Source organism: Mandrillus leucophaeus, unplaced genomic scaffold (genome assembly GCF_000951045.1).
Source record: "Mandrillus leucophaeus isolate KB7577 unplaced genomic scaffold, Mleu.le_1.0 Scaffold72, whole genome shotgun sequence".
NCBI classification, from domain to species: Eukaryota; Metazoa; Chordata; class Mammalia; order Primates; family Cercopithecidae; genus Mandrillus; species Mandrillus leucophaeus.
Window position 1 is genome coordinate 4,124,030 of NW_012107808.1, and position 7,927 is coordinate 4,131,956.

Genomic DNA, 7,927 nt, shown 5'->3' on the forward strand with positions numbered 1-7,927 from the left:
TCTTTTCATGTGCTGATACTGAGCATCTTTTTATGTGCTTATTGGCCTTTTATTTTATTTTATTTTTATTTTTGAGACAGTGTCACTTTGTTGCCTAGGCTGGAGTGCAGTGGTGTGATCTTGGCTCACTGCAACCTCTGCCTCCTGGGTTCAAGTGATTCTCCCGCCTCAGCCTCTCAAATAGCTGGGACTACAGGCACGCACCACCACACCCGGCTAATTTTTGTATTTTTAGTAGAGACGGGGTTTCACCATGTTGGCTAGGCTGGTCTCAAACTCCTGACCGCAGGTGATCTGCCCGCCTCAGCCTCCCAAAGTGCCGGGATTACGGGTGTGAGCCACTGCGCCCAGCCATGAGAATTCTTTATATATTCTGGTACGAGTCATGTATATAGTCTGGTACAAGCCAATGAGACTCGCCTTTTCATTTTCCTAATGGTGCTTTCAAAGAGCAGACATTTTAATTTTTGATGAAGTCCAAATTTGATGTAGTTTTGTATTCTTTTGTAGTTTTTGCTTTTTGTGGCCTATTTTTAAAATATTTGCCTTGCCCGGGATCACTAACACTTTCTTCTGTTTTTCTTTTAAAGAAGATTTATAATTTTTAGCTCTTACGTACAGTTTATGATCCGCTTCAAGTTAATTTTTGAATTGGTATGACATAAGGTTAAGATTCATTTTTGTACACGGAGTCAACCAACTATTTCATTATCTTTTATTGAAAAGATTGTCCTTCCCCCCATTTAATTGTCTTGACACCTTTGGTGAAAATCAGTTGACCGTATGTGTAGGTCTATTTCTGAACTTTCTATTCTGTTTTATTGATCTGTATGTCAAAGTTTACGTGAATACCAAACTATCTTGATTACTATTAGCTTCATAGTAAGTTTTGAAACCAGAGAGCATAAGTCTTCCAATTTTGTTCCTCTTCACAATTGTTTGGCTATTCTATGTGTAAATTTTTTTTTTTTTTTTTTTTGAGACGGAGTCTTGCTCTGTCACCCAGGCTGGAGTGCAGTGGCGTAATTTCTGCTCGCTGCAAGCTCCGCCGCCTCCCGGGTTCACGCCATTCTCCTGCCTCAGCCTCCGGAGTAGCTGGAACTACAGGCGCCCGCCACCACACCCGGTTAATTTTTTGTATTTTTAGTAGAGATGGGGTTTCACCTTGTTAGCCAGGATGGTCTCAATCTCCTGACCTCGTGATCCGCCCGCCTCGGCCTCCCAAAGTGCTGGGATTACAGGTGTGAGCCACCAAGTCCGGCCTATTCTATGCATAAAAATTTTTAAATTGCTTATTAAATTTCTTTCTTTCTTTTATTAAAATTGAGATGGGGTCTTGCTGCGTTGGCCAGGCTGGTCCCAAACCTCTGGGCTCAAGCAACCTTCCATCTTGGCCTCTTAAAGTTGCTGGGATTACAAGTGTGAGCCACCACACCTGGTCTGCTTACTAAATTTTTTTTTTTTTTTTTTTTTTTTTGAGACGGAGTCTCGCTCTGTAGCCCGGGCTGGAGTGCAGTGGCCGGATCTCAGCTCACTGCAAGCTCCGCCTACCGGGTTGACGCCATTCTCCTGCCTCAGCCTCCCAAGTAACTGGGACTACAGGCGCCCGCCATCTCGCCCGGCTAGTTTTTTGTATTTTTTAGGAGAGACGGGGTTTCACCGTGTTCGCCAGGATGGTCTCGATCTTCTGACCTCGTGATCCACCCGTCTCGGCCTCCCAAAGTGCTGGGATTACAGGCTTGAGCCACCGCGCCCGGCCCTAAATTTTTTTTTTTAAAGACCTGATATGATTTTGCATACTATTGTATTGAATCTAGAGAATCAATTTTAGGGAGACCTGGCATTTAAAGAATATTGAGTCTTTCAATCCATGAGTGTGATATATCTTATCATTTACACTCACCTTCCTTCATTTCTCTCAGTAATGTTTTATAGTTTTCAGAGTATACCTATTACACATATTTGTTAAATTTATTCCTATTTCATAACTCTGTGTGTGTGTGTGTGTGAGAGAGAGAGAGAGAGAGAGAGAGAGGTTCCTTTATGTTCTGAAAGTTGAGCAAAAGAAAATTGGTTAATTAAGGATTGCTGTTAGCTGAATTCCAGTTAGGTAAGATTTTACCATATTTGGTACTCACAATAATACCTTCAAATTATATCACACCCCATGTTCAAAAACCTTTAATGGGAAAAATCAATTTACAAAGGGACTAATTGGAAACAACTGAACGGGCTGATTAACTAAGCGATGCTCTATTCTTGCAGTGCAGTCATACAAATCACGTTATGCAACAATGATTTTCAGATGGAGTCAGGGTGTCTCACCGGGTCAGGCAGGTGTCACGGCTCCTGCTTCTGCCCTGATCCCAGGAGCTCTAGTTTTACCCATTTTGGCTTTTGAGGTCCCTAGTAAAATGTTATTTCAAACAGAGCGCCAATGAAGAAAATTTTTAAAGATCATTATTGAAAAAGAATTTTTAATGACTGAGAAAGATGATAATAGAATTATAAGCAGATTACAAAAGAATGTGTTTTATGTCCCTTTTGGGGGAAAAAAGAAGAAATATGTGTACAGAAAACAATCAGGGCTGGGCCCAGTGGCTCACGCCTGTAATCCCAGCACTTTGGGAGGCCGAGGCGGGTGGATCACAAGGTCAGGAGTTCGAGACCAGCCTGGCCAATATGGTGAAACCTCATCTCTACTAAAAATACAAAAATTAGCCAGGCGTGGTGGTGGGTACCTGTAGTCCCAGCTACTCGGGAGGCTGAGGCAGGAGAATCACTTGAATCTGGGAGGCGGAGGTTGCAGTGAGCCAAGATCGCGCCACTGCACTTCAGCCTGGGTGACAGAGCAAGACTCTGTCTCAAATAAAAAAATAAAAAATAAAAAATAAAAGGAAGAAAAAGAAAAGAAAACAATCAGAAGGCTACACATATATCAAAATATTTATAACAATTATTTCTGTGCAATTGGCTTATGGATTATTTCTAGATGTTTGCCCTCATTTGTATTTTTCCAAATATGTATAATGTAGCATGTATTATTATTCTCTAATGAAAACAGAATAAATTAAAATTCCTTAGTATGTTACTCAAACTCTCCATCATCTGACATAAAATGTCTTTCTAGACTTTCTAGACCTGAGTAGCTGAGTAGTTTGCTAAGCCTCAATTCATCAGGGTCACGAGTTCTGGCTTCAAAGAATTACTCACTGTTTCCTGAATACACCCTGTGTTCCCTGGTCCACACCTTTTCAAGGGCTGTGTTCTTAGTCCAGAATTCCCTAATCACGCACTACCACTTCCTATAGGAATTCAACCATTCAAAAGATATATAATAAAATAAGTTAAAGCAGTAAACAATATTCAAGTATACTACACAGAGAGTATCGCTTTAACGAGTTAAAGAAAAAAATGCAAAGAGAAAACTGGAAGGAGCGCTGTAAATAATGTATAGTGGTGGCCCCTGCATACTGGGATTATAAGGTTTCTGGTTATTTATCTGGCTTGGTAAATCACTTTACCCTCTGAGTTTTTGATTCCTTGCAGGATTAAATGAGAGAACATGAATGTGCTCTGTAAACTGTAAAGGGATGTTGGAATGTGAGCTGCACATTTGAAATGTGAGCTGTGTGAAGCTGTCCCCTTTGAGGCTGAGGCTCTGTCACCCCACATTGTCTACGATGCCCCACTCAACCATGGCTGCTGATTTAAATCTTACACCAATTCTGAAAATAGAGCAAAAATCCCTTTGCCTCCTGAAATGTTCACAGTAGACCTGGGATTTCACAAAGGTCTGTGTTCCAGAGGACCTAGGATTTTCATCAAGATTGGATTTTCCTCTGCTGTTCCCAGGACTTGTGGCCTTCATAAGCCATCCAGTCCCCAGGCCAGTAATCCATGGGCTCTGGTACAGCCCAGGGGTGCACTTCAGTCTTATTAAAGATAGAAAACTCTAGGCCAGAGAAACACGTATACTGAAGATGGCTCTGGAGCCCCAGGCAGAGTCACTCACTCCCCACCTCTCTAAGCAAGATGATGCCCAGAACAACCTGTGTGCAAGTCCACCTGCCCATGACCCTCATCAACTGAACAGACTCCAGGAGCACCGAGAGGATGGCCGGCCACCACCTCCCATTCCTCAGAGGGGGCACTGAAGCCACAAGTGGGGAAGCAGCTTACCAAATGCATATGCTAGTTAGTGCAGCTAGCTGGCACTGGAACCAGAGCCTACCCAAGTGTTGTTCATTTCAGCTGAGATTGCTTTAGGGAAGCAGGGATTCCATTCTGCTTGATACCCTCAGCACCAGGCAGAGCCTGGCCACAGCTGGTCCCCCTGAATCTTTGTTGGACACAACTGTGCATGAGGAGACATCAGCATGTCAACTTTCCTTGACACCCAACTACTGCCCCCAGAAGAGATTCTTTCCAGGCTAAGAAAGACCCCACTGCCTATCCAGCAGTGGGGCTCAGTAAGCCATGAAGTGATTTACAAACATTGGCCACCATGGTCTATTACAGGTAGAAGCAACAGTGAAAATCACGACGGTGAGATCAAGCAAAGCAGATGGACTGAAGGACAAGGACGACTCTGCCCAGCAGAGGGAGGGAAAGCCTGGGCTGGACTCCACGTGGCTGGAGCTCCCAGGTTGGTTTTTATTTTATCTTATCTTTTTTGAGACGGAGTTTCGCTCTTGTTGCCCAGGCTGGAGTGCAGTGGCGCGATCTTGGCTCACTGCAACCTCCCCTTCTCGGGTTCAAGCAATTCTCTTGCTTCAGCCTCCTGAGTAGCTGGGATTACAGGGGCCCACCGCCACACCTGGCTAATTTTTGTATTTTTAGTAGAGACAGGATTTCATCATATTAGCCAGGTTGCTCTCGAACTCCTGACCTCAGGTGATCCTCCAGCCTTGTTGGGATTACAGATGTGAGTCACCCCACCTGGCCCCGGGTAGGCTTTTAAAGACAGAAGTCCTTACTTTTGAAGACATCCTTGGACTTCTTTTTTTTGAGAAGGAGTCTTACTCTGTTGCCCAGGCTGGAGTGCAACGGCACAGTCTCGGCTCACTGCAACCTTTGCCTCCCAGGTTCAAGTGATTCTCCTGCCTAAGCCTCCTGAACAGCTGGGATTACCGGCACCCACCACCATGCCTGGCTAATTTTTGTATTTTTAGTAGAGACAGGATTTCATCATATTGGCCAGGCTGTTCTTGAACTCCTGACCTCAGGTGATCCGCCTGCCTCGGCCTCCCAAGGTTCTGGGATTACAGGTGTGAGCCACTGCACCCAGCCGTCCTTGGACTTTTACATGCTGTTTCAGGATGCTTTAGAACAGTATGAGGCCAAATAAAATAAGTCTGACCATGGTGTCCAGTAGTCTGCCACCTCCAGGATGGACATCCGTCTGACTGATGGCAACCGAGTCTAGGCTCTTGACACCCAACTACTGGGGCAAAACCTCTGGGGTGTAGGGGAAAGATTGCTGCCAACAGAGGGACCCGCTTCATCTGTGTAAGCCTCAGGCTCCTCATTTGCAAGACAAGAACCATAATATCTACCCTGTAGGGCTGTTGGGAGGGTTAAACAAGGTGATGTAGGGGAAACTGTAAAATAATGTACCGAGTGTTAATATACAAATAATAATGTCAATATGTAATATCTTTAAGCCACTAAGTTTAGATGATTCTGGGTTTAAGATCCACAACCCGGCCGGGCGCGGTGGCTCACGCCTGTAATCCCAGCACTTTGGGAGGCCGAGGTAGGCAGATCACAAGGTCAGGAGATCGAGACCACGGTGAAACCCCGTCTCTACTAAAAATACAAAAAATTAGCCGGGTGCGGTGGTGGGCGCCTGTAGTCCCAGCTACTCAGGAGGCTGAGGCAGGAGAATGGCGTGAACCCGGGAGGCGGAGGTTGCAGTGAGCCGAGATCGCGCCACTGCACTCCAGCCTGGGCGACAGAGCGAGACTCTGTCTCAAAAAAATAAAAAATAAAAAATAAAAATAAAAAAAAAAAGATCCACAACCCTGGCTGGGTGCCATGGCTTAAGCCTATAATCCCAGAGCTTCCGGAGGCCGAGATAGGCGGATCGCTTGAGGTCAGGAGTTCAAGACCAGCCTGGCCAACATGGTGAAACCCTGTCTCTACTAAAAGTACAAAAATTAGCCTGGCATGGGGGCGTGTGCCTGTAATCCCAGCTACTCGAGAGGCTGAGGCAGGAGACTCGCTTGAACCCGGGAAGCGGAGGTTGCAATGAACCAAGATCGTGCCATTGCACTCCATCCAGCCTGGGTGACAGAGCCCAGAGGCTCCATCTCAAAAAAACAAAAACAAAAACAAGACTATTTTGGGGGGATAAGCATTTGTGAGTTCAGAATGAACCACGTCCACATTGCAGTCTCCACATATCAGAATTTTCATACAAAGGACACCATGTGGAAGAGAGAGAATGGAGTGTTGCCACCACAGGGCCATGTGTCTCGGAGTAAGTTCTTTCTTCTCTCTCTGGGCCTAAGTTTCTCATCAAGAATATACGCGGTTGAACCAGCCTCCTTCCAGCTCCGAAGTTCTCAGATGTTAGCCTCCATGTCAGCCCTGTTTAAAAAGGGCCAACGCAACAGATGCAGATGGGCTCCTCCGGGGTCCCATTCCGACATTTCTGGCAGGCAGGAGAGAAAGGAACCTGAAGGCCTGGAATCTTCCACGCCCTGACTCACACCAGCTCAGCTTCTTCACAGTGCCCGGCCTGTGCCCTGCCCTGGGCTCTGCCTGCACGGACGGCTGGCACGGCAGCCAGGCCCTCATGAGCTGGTGCTGTCACGTCACAGCCAAGGCCTCTGCCTTGTCCCCAAGCACAGGTGACCCAGTGATGGGACTCTTTGAAGGAGTTGGGGTGGGGGCTCAGTGCAGACATGGGCTGCCTTGGGCTAGAATTGACTTCTCAGATTAAAGTCAGACAGGTAGGCTGCTGGTGAGGGCCTCGTGCTGCCTCCTAACACAGCAGGAGGCATCACAGGCCAAGGGCGCATGAGAGAGCTCGCTCTCCAGGTAACCAACCCACTCCCAGGATAATCCATTAATCCTTTCACCCACTCAGGAGGGCGGATCCCTCACTCAATCACCTCTTAAAGGCCCCACCTCTTAATACGTTAACAATGGGGATTAAGTTTCAACATGAGTTTCAGAAGGGACAAACGTACAAATCACAGCCACCCAGGTCTGTACTTAGAACCAGATCACCGATAGGAGTAATCACCGCAAAGTCATTCCTCACTGTCCACGGGGGATTGGTCGCAGGACCTTCTGTGGATACCAACATCCAAGGATGCTCAAGTCACCAATAGGAAATGGTGTAGCATTTGCATACAACCTACTCATGTCTTCTGTATACTTTAAATCTTCTCAAGATGACTTATGATACCTAGTACAATGTAAGCGCTATGTAAATTGCTGTTATCCTGTATCCATGTCTTTTTGGGTTGTTTGTTTATTTTGGGATAGAGTCTTCTTCTGTCACCCAGGCAGGATTGCAGTGGCTTGATCTCCGCTCACCGCAACCTCTGCCTCCTGGGTTCAAGCGATTCTTGAACCTCACCCCAAACAGCTGGGATTATGGGCACATGCCCCACTTCTGGCTAATTTTTTGTATTTTAAATAGAGATGGGGTTTGCCATGTTGGCCAGGCTGGTCTCAGGCTATCCTCCTGGCCTCAAGTGATCCGCCCACCTCGGCCTCCCAAAAAGCTGGGATTACAGGCATGAGCCACCGCGCTCAGCCATTTATATATTTTTTTAATTGTTAAATTGTGTGGTGGCTCACACCTGCAATCCTAGCAGTTTGGGAGGCTGAGGCAGGTGGATTACCTGAAGTCAGGAGTTTGAGACCAGCATGGCCAACATGGTGAAACCCTGTCTCTACTAAAAATACA